Source organism: Acomys minous (assembly GCF_964271855.1).
Source record: "Acomys minous genome assembly, chromosome: 10".
NCBI classification, from domain to species: Eukaryota; Metazoa; Chordata; class Mammalia; order Rodentia; family Muridae; genus Acomys; species Acomys minous.
Genome location: NC_140491.1, coordinates 86656509 through 86675799, shown reverse-complemented (window position 1 = coordinate 86675799; position 19291 = coordinate 86656509). Strand labels below are relative to the sequence as shown.

The 19291-nt window shown below is 46.0% G+C and overlaps 1 protein-coding gene across 6 annotated transcripts in view; it reads right to left on the bottom strand.

The window, feature by feature from the left end:
• Positions 1-19291, bottom strand: part of LYPD6 (LY6/PLAUR domain containing 6) — a 128757-nt gene that overhangs the window by 76406 nt on the left and 33060 nt on the right. The window contains exon 1 of one of the 6 annotated variants that reach the window (XM_084800016.1): positions 12919-13055. The exons of the other annotated variants lie outside the window; for them this stretch is intronic. The gene's annotated coding sequence lies outside the window, so the exon portion shown is untranslated. Of the gene's footprint in view, positions 1-12918; positions 13056-19291 lie in introns of those variants that run through there. 6 annotated transcript variants of the gene reach the window in all.

The window sequence follows — 19291 nt, the reverse complement described above, 5'->3', positions numbered from 1 at the left end:
GAGAGAAACGTTTTCTTCCCATGCCCCTCAACTCAGGAAGGAGCTATCCCTCTAGAAAAGCATACCTCAGCAATAGTGAAGGGACTGCAACACTCTGCACGCACTGGGTCTTTGGTCACATGCCCTTTATATATTGCCACTGCAGTCCCCAGCATTTAGAAAACACGAAGCCAGATATGATGGGATGGGGCAGGATACCAAGAGGCTTCATCCCTGGAAAGCCAGGTGCTAGGGACTGGGCATTGATTTGTGCACAAGATACAAAGACGTTTGGAAGAACATTCCAAGTTCACATTCTTAATTTACTTTATTGTTTATACTCAACAGCCAGGGAACATGAGGCTCCACTGAAGCTGTCTGTCAGCTGCTTGGCTATAGGCCAGTGCACAGGAAGGAAGTACGCTATTTTTCGGACCACAGACACACTTTCTCCCCAAAAGTGAGGGAGTTGGGGTGAACCTTATGGTCCGATTGCTGTTTTTGCTGTCTTTCTTGTTTTACTGCCCTAAAAACTGGGTGTGTCTTATGGTCAGGTGCGTCTTATAGTCTGAAAAATATGGTAGTTGTTGACCAGAATCTCCCACTGGCTGTTATGTACAGCACACCTCAGTTCTATTTCTTCCTCTTCAGACATTCCATCAGCTTTCAAGCTTGTTCTAGGACGCCCATCTCTGAGTTGCTCTGCTGCAGAAATCACAGCTCATCAGGGCCAGCATCACCCCACATTCACTGCCTTACTTTCAGCAGCTGGTGATACAGTGATAAGCCAGGCAATTTCCATCTGGGAAGCAGGTAATGGGTCCCCTTCTGAGCCTGATAATCAAGGGCCCATTGCTGCCCCCACTGCCGAGAGCAGTGGCTGCAATCAGGCTCCTTTCAGCCAGAATGGTTTCCCAGCAGCTGAAGGTAAGAGGATAGGACCCTACAGAGGAGACAGTCAGGACCTTCCATGTCAATAACAGCATCAAAATCTGAAGCGTGTGGTGGGTGAGAAAGCCGAAGTCATCTTATGAAGAGGAAACACTCAGGCAGCTGCCATGGAAACGAAAATATTCTCAGCTAAGTACTACAAGCAGGAAAGCTTATCACCTGGCCACTGCTTTCCTGAGGATTCTTCATTCCTCATTAGAACTAAATTCAAGTTAGCTTCCCTCTTCGAGAGGTGCTGTCTCTCCTCACAGGCTAGCCGTCTTTTGGCGAGCTTAAGCTGTAAGGACATTTTCATGTTGGAAAACACAGGCACTGACATTGGTGGTTACAGGTTTGAGGGGGAAATCCTGCGCTTTTGCCAAGATGCGGAGGCAGTCCTCCGGACCCTGGTGCTCCTTTACTGGCCAATTCCTAGGAAGAAAGCCCCATCTTCGGATGGAAAGGTTTATTTCCTCTTACAGCTTGTGGTCCCTCCGTCATCATCATGAGCAGGGGACATCAGGAGGGATGCTGCTCACTGGTTTGTTCAGCTTGATTTCTTTTTTTTTTTCTTTAAAGGAATATAAAACTATTTATTGACCACTGTTCACCATTATTTACAATAAAGTAAATATACAGTTGGATGACATTCTGATACTACAAAGTTACTTTTCTGGCTCACTGAACCAGAACCAAATACTGAAGAGATTGATCCTACCAGAAGGAATGAGTCAGGGTAAGGAAAAGGCATGCAGGGCATTAACTGATGTCAGCAAGGGTTGTTCACTTACGGCCTGCCGACATCTCTAACCACGATTCCACCTCCACAGCTTGATTTCTTATAGCACCCAGGACCACAAGCCTTGGGGTGGCAACACCCATGGTGAGCTAGGCCCCCTCCCACATCAATCACCACGCCTCCCCACCCCTGCCGAAAAAAAATGCACCAAGGCTTGCCCACGGGACATTCAGTTTAGGACATTTTCTCAATTTGGGTTCCATCTTCCCAAATGATGCTGGCAGCTAAGAAGGTTGAGAACTACTCCTCTAGCTTGTGTCAAACAGTCATAAAACTGTCCAACATACTCCTTCTTCTCTCTCTCCTTCTCTTTCTTTTCTTCCTTCCATGCGTATTATTTTTCAAGTGCCAGAAACAGGAAAGGAAAAGTCCATACCTGTAAAGGGCCAGTCTCATTGCTTTCCATGAGTTTGTCTGCCATTTCACTCTAAGAAAATAAAGAAACCGCCACAGTCACTTGGCCCGGATGGCAAGTGAGGTGCCTGAGTTTTTAACATAAATCAAAAACGTAGCCACCATATGCAGGCATGGCTACAATTAGGACTTGGTTCTGAGTTTTCCAAACTGCCCATTTCCGTAGCACACACTGTGGTTAGCCTAACATGCACTTGTGCAGGCACAGTGGAAGGAACGCATGCTCCCCGTGAAGCTCCAAGTGCTGCGTGCATGCTAACTTCAGCGAAAAAGGTCTGTGGATAGGGAGGCTGGGTGTGTGCACAGTACATAAAAGGTTGCTTCTGAATACTGCACTTTTCTCAATTCCATTTTGCCACCTAGAACTTCGTAAGCTTTCCTTGATGGCAAAGGAGGTATCGAAGAGAAATGGGGGCGAGACAGACAATGAAAGAAGACAATTTCATGAAGCCCTTTGGAGAAAGAGGATGGGCGAACATAGGATCAGAGACTGAGGGGGAGGGCCCTCTGGTGGGTCACAGATATGTGGTGAGACGTGAGAATGAGATGCTCCTTTCTCTGTGGTACCAGCCGAAGCGCCAACACCTTCACCCACTGGTAAATGTCATATGAAGTGGAATGTTGCCCTTGACAATGTCCATGCATAGGGCCAGCAGGGAACCTGTGCATGGAAACAATGTGGCCAGTGAAGGTTCTACAAGCTGGCTTAGAGGGCCTGGAGCAAACATGTCCCCTGGTAATGTCATCTCGGTGCTTGCAATGAACAACACAGACACCCAGTAATGTGTTTTAGAACCACTGTGAGTTTCTAAGGTCACTGGAAAACGCTCAAGCATACGTGATTGGTAGTGCCACAGAAAGATGTTCTTGTAGTTAACATAAAATCAGGCTCTGGACACTTTCATTGATTGCCTTGATAAATAAAATATGAACACCATGGGAGTGGAAACGTGTCAAAAGTTGAAAACTCAAGATGGGTGCTCCTATGGGATGGATACATGCATCGTTCGTTCAATCAATCAGCCAACAAGTTGTTTACGGGTTTCCGCTGTGTGCTAGGAACTATGTTGGAAATGTACCCAGGAAAAAAAAAACCACAGCTTTTACCCCTAAGAAGCTTCCAGAGTAGGAAGACACAAAAATTGCACATGGGTTCTGTAGACTCATACTGGACCGCAAAAGAAGATTATATGACTGGATGTGTGAAGTGATAAAGTTTCACAATTCAGATTCCTTAGGGATAGTAGGAAACAGGACATTGGTTACAGTAAGCATTTCATATTCAGGAAGACCCTATTGTATTTTTGCTGGAATATATATATTAACATACATACACACACACACACACACACACACACACACACACACACACACATGTCTATGTTACCAGTTACTAGCAATGGTCTTTTAAAAAGCAAATGCTTTATACTGGAAAGTTGTAAGCTTGCTCCCATGAGCCTCAGTTAATTTGGATTTTCCAAACTGGTCCCTTTCTGTGGTTCTTACACGGCTCAGGGAAGGCTTGGGCCGCTAATGGTTTAGCAAGATAAAAGCCTCTTTCATTCTCATCCATGTTGTCATGTTCCCTTTAGTCTCTGTTATTTGGGGGTCTCATCACACTGAGCCGGCTTTAATCTCTGGACTGTACATGTGGCGGCACACATGATCAGCAGCGCTCTTTGATCTGAAACCAACAGAAGTCAAGTTCTATTCTGTGGTGCTTTGATGAAGGGATTGGGAGAAGGCTCCTGAGAGCAACATCCTCACCTGAAAAGCCAAACTTTAACAGCAATCCATGAGGCCATCAATGCGGCTATACTCAGCCTAGCAAGAAACGAACATACTAGGAAATAAATGCTCATGCCTAACAGCTTTTACCCTGAGTCCATTTACTGATCTATTAAAACGCAGAGCATTCCTGAAGGCGTGTCAGCTGGTGTAAAGATAATCACATGTAAAAGGCACTCGCTGCTCTTAGGGTCACAGGAAGTTTCTGGAATCACATGGTAGTTAGAGGTGGTATAGCATAATAAGTTAAAGGGTTAAATGAAAGGTTTTGGGTGACATTTTTTTTTATCATAAAACTACCTCGTTGAAATGTTTTATTTGCAAACTGGGCATTGATATTGAAAGCTGTTATTACCAGTCTCCTATGAGAATATTTAAGAGGGGAATAATCTGGTTAGCATCTATTACTTTGCATCCAGGCAAAGTCATATATGAAATAGAAACAATGTTAAGAAAGCCAGTTGATCTTAAAGAACCCTTGAGGGTGGCATGCAGGGCTTACACATGCCACTGCTAACTCGATGACGTAACAGAACTGTAACACTCAATTTGAGTGTTGTCTACTTTTAAAGACATTCTGAAACTATTTTAATTCCTATCACATTTTAGGTGTGAACAAAACTGCCGCATAGCTAAGTTATCCAGATATCAAATCTAACCTAATCTTTCAGTCACGCCAATGAAATCTTTAGAAACTCCCATGACCTAGGGTATGGCTGTGCTACCAACCAGGGATACTGGCAGATGCCAGGGTGAACTCACAATCACAGGGATGAATGAGAGTGAGCATAAACACAGACAATCAGAGGGTCGAACACATAGAGGAGTTAGCATATTGATGAGAAACTGGAATTAATTAAGCTACTTTTAATACAGAGGAAAGATAATCATCCCACCTTAGAAATCCTAATCACACCGGAAGGGAAATGAGAGCTATTTTATCCCAGTATTACTTATGCATGTGGCACAATTAGCTTGGGACGTGACTGCAGAGTGCAAAGAGAAACTCTACACACCTTTGGCCCTATTTATAATAACATGTTGCACTTAAGGAAATGATAACTTTTCGTGCTAACTGAAGTATCTCTAAAATGTATTTACGGTCTGGAAAGCAACCAGCGCCTCCATTAACAGGGCTATGTTTTTCCTATTAAGTAGATCTCAATTTTAAACTCTGGGCAGATTTTCTCACCATTAAACTTGCTATATCCTGGACCACAACTTCAAATGATGAGATTGAACACTTTAATAGTAATAGACAGAGAAAAACTAAATCTCATCTTTTTATCTTCAAGACTATTCAGGGGGATTAAACACAGAAGGGAAACGGAAGTCCTGACGAGCACTTCCATACCTGGAAACCATCAGTAATCTGGATTCATTTGCAAAAAGAAAATATTAATGAGAGGGGCTAAAAAGAAAGACATCCTACCCTGCGATTCAGAAGACAGGGACTGGAGGGCCACACTCCAACCTCAAGAGTGTGACCTTAGAATGTCCAGCTCTGCCAGCTGCAGGGCTCTTGGGACAATTAGCATAAGAGAAAGCGCTTGGTAAATGGAAACGTCCTGATCTGTGCATGTTAATACAACTGACCGCCACTAGAAATGCATGTGAAGCACCAGACAGCAGGACTCACATCCCCACTCACTACCACGCTACCCTGCAGTTACACTCCAGCCCGTACTTTACCTCCATCTTGCAAGATGAATCATATATTTCCTTGTAAAAGCAATGTTATTCTCCTGTCTCAATTGCTGTCTGGGAGGCTGACTGCCTGCCTCCTTCTGCTAGCCTAGGCCTAGTCCTAGAAAGTTCTAGCCTCGTCAGTCTAACCTAGGATGTAACGGAGGCCTAGAATGTTTTTAGCCTCTGAGACTTACTGCTTAATGAGCTCACCCTTACTTGTTCTTTCTGAGCTCATAGCTGGCTGGTTCAACTCAGCTGTTCTGGCTCAAACTCTTCTCCCAGCTGATTTATTTAATATGGTTTCTCTCTTGGCCCAGAATTGCTCTGCTTCGCCTCAAACTAACTCAGCTCTCTGCTCTAATCTTCTGGCTCCTTTTCATTTCCTGGCTAGTTCCATTTTTACCTGAGTTCTCTTTCTGCAACCCATCTGTTACTGTCCTGGTAAAAACTGTCCCCTCTCTCTGTAAAACTGCCTAGGTAGCTCCCCTTTCTTCTCTCTTCTTATGAGAGTTGAGCATATTCTATTCTGTCAAACCTTCACTGATTTGTCACCTTTTCTGCCACTCAATTAGACATCATTTTCAAACATGGGTGCTTCCTTCTATAAACTAACATTACCTTTGTTTGGGATAAAAGGCAGGTATCACCACACTTGGATATAAAGTTTTCTTTACCTGATCTTTACTTGCTCTATACCAGGCTGGCCTTGAACTCAGATCAGTTTGCCTCTGTGTCCTGGATTAAAGGCATGTTTGTATTCCAGCCAGACCACACAGACCTAGAAGGTCTTTGGATGTGATCTCCTGACAGAACAGCCATGCTCTGAATAACATTCCTCTCTATTTCCTGGTAGATGGCAACCTCTCCAGCAGACTCTATCCCTGACCACTCTTCCACACTTCTCCCTCTGCGCCACTGTCTGCTCTCTATTAGATCAGTTCCTACAGCAAAGCCATACTAAGCAAAGGGACGTTGGAGCTGCCCTCCTGCTAACAAATAAGGCCCAGGGTATTTCTGTTCTTCCTGCTGCAGCATAACTCTTAAATAAGTCTTCATACCCACATAATTCCTGTCCTTCCGGTCTGTCTCAAGCTTCCTCCCCAAACCACGTGCCCATCACTCCATCCAGAAAGTTCTCAGCCACCAGTGACTCCAGGATGCTGAGCTCAAAGGCCTGCTCTCTGCCGACAGCTTGTTTGAACTGTGCGCAGCTGATACTACCTTCTTTGGACACACTATTTGGCTTCTGGGATGGATGCCTCTGTGTCCTGGCTTCTCTTCTGTGCCAGTGGTACCCTTTACTCACTCTCCTTTGCTGTTTCTACCTCCCATCCACACCTTGAATCCTGAGTACTCCAAAAGATGCCCCTGAGAATTCTTCCCTCTGAGTTGTGCTATGGTTTGGATACGGCTTGGATGTGTGTTCCTTCTGCTCACCCTTTGGAAGCTTGGTCCCTAGTGTCAGTGTGAACACTGGTGGACTTTTTAAGAGGCTGAACCTAGTGGTAGGCCAACTGTGAGAATACTTTCCTCACAAGAGATTAATATGGATTTTATAAAACCCAGAGTTAGTTCTCACCAGAGCCAGTTGTTATAAGAGAACAAAACTGGCCCTATCTACTCTCCAGCTTCGTATCTCACCAGGTGATTGCTTCCTTGGTGAGTCACTATAGTCCGCCACTACAGCGAGGCTCTGGCCAGAGCTTGCACTGCGGTGTTGGGACTTGCAGCCTTCTGAACTGTGAGTGAAATAAATCTCTTTCTTCATAAGCCACCTAACCTTTGATTGTTGTGTTCTAGCAATGGAAAATGGATTAATGCAACTTTTTTCTCATTCATTCCAGGATAATGGCTGTAAATACCTGCTGTTTGCTCATGACTCAAATATAGCATATATTTTCCTTCCAGATCTCTTCATTGAGTTGCATATGTCTGTAACCAGCATCAACACTTCCTCGGGGGGGGGGGGGCGGGTAGTTCTAATGCACACGGAGAACTTGAAATGCCTTCCAAAGAATAGTTGATGGTTGTTCCCAGACATCTGCAGTGCTAATAGGGCACCTTGCCTGAGTTAGTGACAACTCTGCCTTTCCAGTTTGCGATGGCTAATCTTGTCATCATGGCTGAATCTAGAATCTCCTAGCAGACATACTTCTGGATGAGGGTGTTTCTAGAGGCTTCGGGATGGTGCCACTATCAAACTTGGACGTGGTCTATCAGTTAGGAACCAAGAAAATGCCACACAGGCACATCCACAGGCCAGTCTGATGGAGTCAGTTCTTCAGTTGAGGGTCCCTCTTGCCAGATGACTCTGGATTGGATTGGGTTGGCAGCTGGAACTCACCGTGACAAGCGTTCTACCAGTTCCTAACTGATAGACAAAGGCCAAGCCTGGTAGTGGTCCATCCTGAAGCAGCTGGGCCTAGCTGAGCAAGCCAGAGGGGCAAGCCATCTGTAGCCTTCCTGAATGGTCTCTGCTTCAGCTCCTGCCTCTAGTTTTCTGCCTTGAGTTCCAGTCTTGGCTTCCTTCTATGATGAACTGTAACCTGTAAGCCAAATAAATCATTTCCTTTCCCCCTACCCCCTGCCCCCCCCCCCCCCGCCAACATGCTTTTTATGCTCAGCACTTCACCATAGCAACAGAAAACACACTAGGACAATCTTCATCCTCCAGGGGATCCCAGCCCTTCCCAATCAGAAGAGCTCTCATCAAGACTACAAATAATAATAATAATAATAATAATAATAATAATAATAATAATAGATGCTGGCAAGGATATGAGCAAAAAGGAACATTGCTGGTAGGAACATGTACCAGTGACACCATTATGGAAACCAGTATAGCAGACTCTCAAACAACAAAGATCTACCACGTGATCCAGCTATGCCACTCCACCATAGACCTTAAGGAATCAGCCGGCATACATAGATAACCTGTGTGCCTATTACAGCACTGTTCACAATAACCGAGCCACAGAATCAGCCTCAGCACCTGCGAAGGATGGACGGATAATCAAAACATGATATATATAGTCCAGTTGCTACTTAGGCATAAAAAAAGTATGACATCATGCTACTTCTGGGGGAAAATGGATGAAACTGGACATCATCATGGAAGTGGCATAAACCAGGCTCAGGAAGACACGTATTGCATATTTTTCCTATATGTGACATCCAGGAAGAATAAAAGTGGCATGAAAAGTAGAAGAAGCTAATATAAGAGAAAGGGGATAAGAGGGAAGGTGCATAAGGAAAAAAATGCATGAATATGATTAAGGTATATGCATATTACTATCATAATGAGGCCACTGGGATGGCTCAGCAGGTAAAAGTGCCCACCACCAAGCCAGGTGACCTGAGTTCAACCTAGGACCAAGATGGTAGAAAGAAAAGAACCAATCAACTCTCACAAGCTGACCTCTGACCTTCTTGTGTATACAGACACATGCATATACATACCCTTTCTCACACACATATTCACATACATAGACACACACTCCACCCACACACAAACAAACAACAAATAATATACATCATTCCCCATGGATAACGAGCATATAAACTATTTGTTAGTAAATTAAGAGCTGTTCAAATAAGGTAAAATTCTGCGGTTAAATTTACCACTTAAAAACAAGGTTTTTAAGCCTGCTGCAGTGGCATACACCTGTAATTCCAGCACTCGAGGAGGCAGAGGCAGGTGGATCTCTATGGATTAGAGGCCAGCCTGCCCTGCAAAGCAAGTCCAGGATAGCCAAAGCTACACAGAGAAACTCTGTCTCAAAACAAAACAAACAAAAACAAAAACGGGCTTCTCAGCTCTTCCTGTGAACCGGATACAACTAGAAGCATCATTTGCAAGGATGGGCAAAACAGGGCATCTCCGGCCTCAGGGAGTACATAGAAGAAGGAAGCACAAAACACGGCTGAGAATCATGTCCGCTGTGGAATCTCTGGGAGCTGGCCCTGGGCCAGTGTAGGTGAGTGGGAGAGGGAGAGTGAGAGAGAGCAAAAGCAATGGCCGCGCCAGCAACAAGATGCACAGACCGGAGCATCCGGAGATCCTGACACAGCTTCCTTTGCTTGCTCTAGTCACAGCGTGCTGGCCCTGTGAGAGCCACTTGTGCCTCCCAGTTAAAGCCACACCTGGGAGCACTGGGCTCCTGCAGCATCTTTTTGGGTCTGACGAGCAGCTCCTGTGCCCGCTTGATCAGCACGACTTGATCAGCAATTGTGGCTTTCGCAAGTCATTAAGCAAAGCAGGCAGGGTTCTGTATCAGATCCTTGCACCAAAACCTGCCAACGGGCCACAGAAAATACATTATTCAGTACATTTCCATAAAAAAAAGAGACAAAAGGGAAGAAAAGAATCTAGTTCTCCACAGAAAAGCCACTGGTCTGATTCAAAGCCGAGCGGACTCGGCATCTCTCTTGTTAGACAAAGTACTAAACCAGCAGCCATCAATTTTCTCAGCAGCAATGGTCTAAAACCCTGTCAAGACTGGAGCCCTGTGGTGAGGAGGCTCATCTGTGCACAGCCATGTACAGTAGACGTTTGATTTAAAGTCGTCTCCTCCCGCTGGTATAAAAGAGGAGATGGCAAAGGATGGCAATTGGGGACCGCGGTGTGGACAGTTTGTATAAAATCAAGACAGAAGACCACACGGGCTTCAAGCAGCTCCGTATTTAATGAGTGTAGGCATCACTACTGCTTTCAGGTGCCGGACAGCACAACCCAGGATAGTAGCCATGGCTACACGTGGGCTCTGCTGTCCACTCTGAGTTCAATGCTCTGTAGCTGAGCTTTGGGGCCTTAAAATAACTGACTTGTCCAAATGAGATACTGCCTGTGTGGCCAGCAGGGTGAGGATGTGGTAAGCCCACGGTAATGTGTCATTAGGCCGCTCACAAATGTGTGTTGCATTTAACAGAAGCTTTTCACACTGCAATAAGACGGCTAGTTGCATTCAGTTACTGGAATAACCCCGTAAAGGGATTATTAGTAGTAACAACTTACAGGTAAGGGTTTATATCTGACTCATGTCTTTATTTTATAGGCCTTCCTCTAGAACGCCCAACCAATGTGGTTTCTCCAGAGTAGGAGAGGCTCACCTGCCTAAAATGTCAGTTGTGTTGTGTGTACGAGGGGCTGCTGCCTCAGCTTATGTTCATAGTATTCAAACGAAACTGCTAGGTGTATAGACAGACGGCGGGGAAGCTCCTCAACATTGTCAGAGAGCAGCGCTCCTTCTCTGCTGCTTTAGGCTGCAGATCCGGAGAATAAATAGATGGGGCTGGTTTTCCCAAGGCCTCCGAAGTCCAGACCCAGGCTATAAACTACACGTTCCAGCCCAAAGTTACTCAACCTGGCTTCTGTTTCTCCACCCACAGGCGGTTTCCACGCCAGCGCACAGCCCCTTTGTGTCTCTGCAGTTTTGTTCCCAGCCACGTTTGTTCAGGTGCATTCTCCGTCTCCAGTTCAGCCGCCTCTTCTGAGGCTAAAATAACATTTGGCTTCTGAACTGAGCACCGGCTGTTGCTGGGATTTTGCAGAGCTGGCTCTTTCTGGATCCGGACATCCAATGCCCTGTGTTTCGTGTGTTTACAGCACTGTTCTCTTCCTTAGTCATGTCCTGTGTAACCTGCCCACTTCTCTGTCCTCCGGCTTCCCTTCTGCCCTGCACACTCCTGCTCAAACTGGCCTCCTTGCCTCTCGGCGACGAAAAGAATAAGAATAAAAACAACAACATGCAGAAATAATAGTTGCTACGTGGCCCATAGTGCTGCCACAGGAAACCTAAATGTCTCGGTGTCAGCGCAGAAATAAGCTACAAGGAAACCTGTGTGAGGAGGAGCGGAAGTGACGTCTGCAGGAGCACGCGACAGGAGCCTCGCTCTGCCTGGAGAAGATGCTCTTTAAATTTTGCTTTGCACACAGCCCTGGGAGCAAGGCCTAAGGATACATATTTTCTGTGTTTTGTTTCCCCATGTGGACAGAAACAGGGCCACACTTCCTGCGCATGCGTGAGCAGCAAAAGGTAGGTACCATTCTAGTCAACTAAGCCCTTAGAAGAAAACAGACCGCTTGCGCATCTTTCTCCCCACTTACCTCCAACAGCTCCAGGACACAATCCTTGGTACCATCTGAATGTCAAAAGCCACAAAGCTCCCACCCACAGGTACATAAAGGGGGCACACGCTACAAGAGTTCCTGCATGCTGATGGAAAATCCTCCAGAAACCAGGGTAAGCCCTGATTTGGACACCCCAGAATGCATCTGTACACAATCCCACTTCCAGCTAAGAAAGATCTACCCGCAGCACCAAGCACTTCTGCAGACTCCTGAATACTCAAGCTCTCCTGAGCTGACCGCTCAATGGGGCCTGGAACTCTGACTCAATGCGAGAACCCATAGGCCTATAAGCCCATAGGACAAAAAAGATGGTTAGAGATGGGTATTTCCTCCCATGTGATATTACTCAGCATTTGGTACCATGCAGTTACACCCTTGCTAGACTGTCTCTAGGTAAGACACGAATTGCTGTCACTGTTCTTAGGATATGGAAAACAAGGGATGTGTGTCAGATGGCACTGCAGCTCAGCACGTGAGAACCGCAAGTCCGCCTGTGCTTCTGTTGGCTTTGAGTACTTATTGACAGGCGCCACTCACAAACTCTTTCCAGCCTGAACCCCTGAGCATAATTTTAAGACCTTATTTCCCCCACCTCAATCTATGGGGTTTTTTTTTTTAAGCCACCAAAACAGTAGGTTTATGTTCTGGAACATGACATGAGAATTCCTGCCCTAGACATACTCCGGTATCAGGATTTTTTGCAACGAGCTTAAGAAAAGATACTACTCATTTGGCCCGAGGGACATTCAGCCTTAATACAAGCTGTAGAAATTCAGAACCCCAGGAATCCCCCCAATATGAATAGCAGGTGATCCCTTTAAATTCCTACTGAGTGACTACATAGACTCAATTTCCCACACAATTTCTAAATTCAATTTCTATCACTAAAATAGCTAAAGAAAAATAAGGAGCCTAGTTAGACCCTCTTAACACCGCACTGTACACTGAATCTTCAATTTAAATGGTGCACACCTGATGTTACATGAAGAACTGGTGTTTTGAAAACATGGCTCTACCTTAGGAGAAATAGCTCTTGCCTTGCACTACATGGCTTCTACAGGCACGCTTCCACAGAAGCCACGCTGCTGAGGTGGCCAGTGGCTTCTCCAGGCACGCTTCCACAGAAGCCACGCTGCTGAGGTGGCCAGTGGCTACAAAGTCCCAGTAAGAATATCAGTCCTCCACTCACCATTCACCACTGTTGATCTCTCTCCACTTCTTGCAGAGCTTTCCCTGGGATGCTTGGCACTGCAGCCTCTTTGCCTCTTGACCCCTCTCCTTGTCAGGCCCCTCCCCTGCCTGACCTCTACCGACAGCAATTCCTAAGGCCTTGCTCTAGAGCCCCTTTCTTTCTGTTCTAGTCCCACTCTCAAAATGATCTCATGCATTCTCATGGTGCCAAATACCAAGCCAGCAACACCCAATTTTATGAGTTTTGTGACTCCAGATTCCTATATAATTATGCATTTGTCATCGTTAAGGATGGCTCACAGACACCTGAACCTTGGGCCTGTAGCTGAAATCTACATCTCTAGGCCCTTTTATGCACCCTACACTGCTGGGGACTTCAGGGACTCAGTCTCAGCCCTTCCCTCCCAGCTGCCCCATGTACTCCTCCATCCGTGCCTGTCCCCACCCATGTTCTAATACAAAGGCCTATTATCTCGTAAAGGACCACTGCATCGGCTTCTCAGCCACCGTCACGTCTCACCCCCGCCATCCGGACAGAATCCTCGAAGCGCAAGTGAGAGCGTGAGATTTTAAAACCAAAAGTGTACACTGGGCAACTGGAACAAAGCTCATGATCTTAGAAGTTAAGGCCTACGCTCCTGAAGGAGACTTGTTCTTTTTCACTGATACATCTTCTTAGCTGGGGTTTCTATTGCTATAGAGACATGACAGGACCACAAAAATTCTTATAAACGGAAACATTTAATTGAGGCTGGCTTACAGTTCAGAGGTTTAGTCCGTTATCATCGTGGGCAGGAAGCATGGCAGCGTGCAGGCAGACATGGTACTGGAGAAAGAGCTGAGAGTTCTATGTCTGGATCCACAGGCAGAAGGAGAGAGAGTGAGACACTGGGCCTGGCTTGGGAATCTGAAATGTCAAAGTCCAGCCCCAGTGACACACTTGCTCCAAGGCCACATGTCATACACCTTTGCAATAGTAGCATTCCCTATGAACCGTCGTGGGCCATTTGCATTCAAGCTACCACATTTGTTACGAAATTATATATCCAGATGCCTTTTGTGACGGTTTGACTATCTGTCACCTCCCAAACTTATGTTGGAATTGACTGGAGAATGCAACAGGATTGAAAAGTAGACTTCTGACTTGGCCACGATGACTCTGTCTCCTTGAATAGACGAGTGCAGTTACAATGGGAGATGGTTCATTATCATGGGACTGGCTTCTTCAGAAAAGTCTAATTCAGGTTGCACTTTGTCTAACCCTCCGTCCTTTTGTGGTGAGATGACAGAAGGATCTCAACAGACACCAGCTCCCTGCCGTGGAATTACTCAGACTCCCCAGCTATGAATCAATACATTTTTGTTTGTGAACTAGCGAGATGGCTCAGCATGTGAAGAACTCCCCACCAAGCCTGATGGCCAAATCCAGTCACACAGGAGGTACACAGTGAAAGAAGAGAATCACACACACACACAGTCTGTGGTATGCCCATGCATGTGCAAGAGCATCACACACACACACACACACACACACACACACACACACGTACACGTGGAAGATAGACAGATGAATAAATGTAAATGTTTTCTATTCGTTACCAATCACCCAGTCTGTGTTATTCTGTCATAGCAGCACAGAAGGGATGAAAACACCCCATATCACACCAACAGAGAGCAAGACATAAATATTCCTAGCATTCCAGAAAGTTCCTTCTCCTGCCCCAGCCACACCTTCCTCACAGGTTATACTGTTGTGGCCTGTATTATACTGAATTCGTTTTGTCTGCTCCTGACCACCATACGGATTCGCTCATAAAGGTTAAGACGATGTTTTACCTAAGGCAAGCTATTCACATGTTCCTGCAAGCTTTAAGATGGGGGGGGGGGGACAGTCTGAAGTCTCTGAAGTCACCTGAACCTATGTACTCTGTTCTAGTGAAAATGCAATGCACACAGCACTCCAGGCTTAGCTGTCCCATTGACCTGTCCCTCAGTATCTAAGACAGCATAGAGGCTCTTCTCCCGGGGTTTCAACCGCCCACTATAGAAATCCAATCAGAGTTCGTTGGCATAAACAGACCTCAAAATGTGGTAAAATGTGAGAACGTGAACGAAGTCCACAGAAAGGCCTGAGCGGAGGAGGTTCCACACTGGGCAAGTCTCAACAGGAGCACTGTTATTACAAATGTTAGGGATCCATGGGGCAGGCTGTGGCCAGGCAGCTGAAAGCTGGATGAAGCGCTTGTCACTGGCTCAGCACCATGTCACCCTGCAGGACAGCTGTCAAGTCTTCATTCAAGACATAGCGCACGGTTTTGTCTCTTTAACTAGAATGAAGGTCAGTTCTGATGAGCAACTCATGGAAGTGCAGCCCCTAGAGGGCTTGGGTCCTCATAAGAGCTTATCCTATCACCTGAAGTCCGAAGAGGCCCTTTCCCCAAGGATGTGGCATCTGTGGAGCTTCTGCAGCTCAGACATCAAAGGCCACAGGAACTTCTGTGTGGCCCTTGGGTGGCCCATTATCCCTCTCTAAGACAGAAAAAGAGGAACCTTACCCCTGAAAGTCAGTTAGATGAGAAATATTCTAGATCTTTCAGCCTAAGTCTTGAAAAAGTGACAAAAACACTTTCATGAAGCGCGTAACACTACAGTGCCCCGTACCGTCATCACAGCAGACATCTGCTGGGCACATCAGTGGTACAGGCCTGCTCACACCTATGAAAGCCGGGAGTTTGCTTTATGGCACGCAACATGGCAGTAAAATGAGTAGTGACTGTTATCACGAATGAATCCCCACAAATCACAGTGTTTGCTTACTAAACAGAGAGAAAAAAAAGATCCGTTTTTTTTTTTCTTCATTCTGAAATGTGGGTTGGGGGCGGGGGTGGAGGGCAGGTGTAAGAAAAGAAGGGATAAGAAATCTGGGAAAAATCACCATCATCTCAAGTTCTTTTTGATGAACTAAATCAGATGACCCGAAGTGGGGAAATCCTCCTTCAGGACATCTACCGAGCGCTGAGTGTGCCTTCTCAGGGCTTACTTAGGAAGCTGTAAAAGACGCCACTGGAAAAACACATAGGGATGCAGTTAGCCGACGGCTGCTCCCAGAAGCTGGAACTGCATCCAGGCAGATTGGGTTTAATTTTAGGAAGAGAGGACTGAAGTGTTAGGAGACCGGGAGGACATAAGATGCTGATGAAATGATGGGGCAGGGGGATGCATTCACAAAGGCACACAGACGTGGTACTCTGGAGACAGAGGTTGTCCTGGCTCTGGAGAGAGGAAGATGGAGAAGTGAGTCTGGAGTCAGATCTCACATGATTGGTGGTTGGATTCTACAAAGTGTCAGTGACGTCATAGCTTGCTCTTCCTTCTGGAGTAGAGAGGATATGTGGGTATGGATGAATGGGATTTGGAAGTTGGGAGCCTGTAGATTAAGCCCGGCCAGGCTGCTTCCTTGTGGCATTATCTATGCATATGCTGGCTCAGGGCTTCAGAACTCCAGTAAAGGGGCTGGCCACCACCTAGCCAAGTCTCCTTAGGTACTCTGACTCAGAAAAAAAACATGAGGTGTCAGCCCTCACAAAGCCTGAGGTGTTAAAGGATTAATGGCAAGGAGTCTTGTAGCGCCTTGTAAGGAATTCTGAGGTGATCACCGACTGGATGGTAACATTCTCGCTTAACATCCTCCTCTTTTGATGGGGGCCGGGGACTTTCCAACCAGAAGCACATGGCAAAGTGAAGGGGTGTCTTGCCAGCTGACTGTGTCTAGCTTTGAGCAAGGCAACTATGGTGTTGCCAGGCCTAAGTAAAAAGGCTCTGAGGGTGTCCTCCTAAGCAGCCAGCAACTGAAGCCCTCGGGCCCAGAGCTAGTGAGAAACTAAACAACTCAGCAACTATATGAGCCTGAGATGTAGACCTTTCCCTGGTTGCGCTGTGGATAAGAAAGACCTCAGCCTTAGAACAACCGAGTGCACGCAACCTCACCAGGCTCCCTGAGCAGACCCAGCCACAGTGCACCTGACAGAGATCAGGAGAAAACTCGCAGCCTGCTCTGCAACAATAATTTATACTGTTCCCTTTAAACCCACTGGAAGTCTAACAACTAGAGAAAACAAAAAGGGGGGGAAAAAAAAGAAAAATCTCTGTTCTATTTTCAGCAGATTGACAGGGCCTCATCAACGACTTTTCCAACAACAGCGCAGTCTCATGCTAAAACTAACGCAAAAGGAAAAAAAAAAAGGCGGGGGGTGGGGCTGCCGAGGGGTTGGGGGAGGCAAGCACACAAGGCAGAGCATTAAAAGAAGGAAAAAAGGGAAAGAAAGTTGAAGCTTCAGAGAGGCCCTGGAGAAAATGTGCAGGCTCTGCCGCTTTATTTAACTTTTAAATCTTGTTGAATTTGCTGGATGCATGTTAGCGTTCATGGTTCATTTACTTTTATTCTGACTTCTCTACGCAGGCGCCCGGTGAGCCCTGATAAATGACTTACGATCCTGCTTGACTCCAATAAAGAAATTAGCATGTTAATCTCAAATTTCTACCCATAGAAATAAGGGGAGGCCTGCCTGCTTGCCTGCCTGCCTGCCTGCCTTCAAGGCCAGCAGCCTCTCCCCGTCCCCTCCTATTACCCAGCTCCTCTGCTCTGGCTGGGTTTATTACACCTGGCATCTTCCACTGTAGTTCAGATCTGGCTCCCTTGTGAAAGCAAACAGAGGCTGCCCCGGGGCTCTTTACGACCTCTCATTTACATTCCTCCTCGCCAAGGGTCAGGGCTGTCAGAGCAGCCGGTCAAGCTGGGTGCCACAAGCCCTTATCTACCCCCACAGAGATTTCCTGCCTCGGAAGCAGCACGCATTTCTTTAAAATACCGCAGAAGAAAATGTATATGCCTGCCACAAACCTGAAACATTAAAAACTAAGTCTGAGAGTTCAGCCACGAGTTTTGACAGTGAGTCCCCAAGAGCCCACACAGCTCACCAAGAGGGTATAGGTGTGGGGACAGTGACTGTTTATGCAACCCGGGGAATGTATGGAAAGAAAAGCAAATGAGACAGTCTGTGTGAGTCAGTCACCAAGGAGCCGACTCGACTCAAGCAACAGTTTGTAGTAGACTAGGCTTTCTCTGAAAGTAGTTACCATGCAGCTTTCAACCAGCCTTCAACTAAGAGGAAATTCAATTTTATATGTCAAAGAGCAGCTCCATCAGGCATATATATATATGAACCTTACTGATGGTTCAGGCATATACATATGTATGTATGTATATGTATATGTAAGGCAATATGTACATATACATATATATGTATGTATATGGCAAAAACTCCCCACTCTGTCCCAATAACAGGATGAGGATCATCTAAATTGGTTTGCCCACTAACAACACATTTAAGCCTACAAGTAAGTACATTAAAATTGGTCGTGGAGGTGGCTTATCCTTGTCTTTTCTCTCCCTCTCCGTCTCCTGTTCTTCCTCTCCTCCTTCCCTCTCCTCCTTCCCTTTCTCCTCTTCCTCCAGTTCTGGCTTCCTAACTGGTAACATGATCTCTTTCTCTTAATATAAACCTGATGCTGGTGGCTTCACCCAAGAAGAGTATTTCATCAAAGCGAAGGAGAGTCAATGTCAATGTCATATACTTTAACCGCCAGGCTACCTAAACTATTTTCTCTATAAAGTTACCAGTCTTGGGCATTCTGTTATAGTAACAGAACACTAGCTAATAGGAAAGACCAAGAAGGGGATGGGAAAACCTTAGATGCGCCAGTATTTTGTGGCCCTCGCGTAAGATTTATTCCCTAGTATTTGATTTCTCTCATTAGGAAGGATTTAAATTAATTTTTTCTCCTGGGGAAGAAGAAGTAATAATGAATTAAAAAAAAAAAAAAGCTAAGAAACACTGCACTAGATACTTGGAATTCTTGATGAGTACTCAGGGAAAATGAACACAAGAAGGGCACACTAAAACCCTGCAGGCACTAAGCCAGACTCCCTAGTAACAGCCTAAGACTTGGGTCCATTCATATACTCAAACAGAAGCAGAGAAGCAGGGACCCCGGAGGCCAGTTATGACACAGCTCTGGGAACTCTGAGCGTGAGGTAGGACTCTGGTGAGTCAGCTCCTAGCACACAGCCAGTAGCCAGGCAGCCTCAGAGAAGGGCGACTCACTACGTGAATCTCTTTAACTGTAAAAGAAGAACAAAAATGTCTGATCCCAATGTCACTGTAATACTTAATGCGCTGTATCATTAGCGAGGAGCTTTGCCAACAAGAAGACATTGTCCAGGTGTCCAGGTGTGGTGCGACACATTTGTAATCCCAGAACTTCGGAGGCAGAGGCAGGGGGATCGGGGACCCATTTGTCTCAAAAGGAAG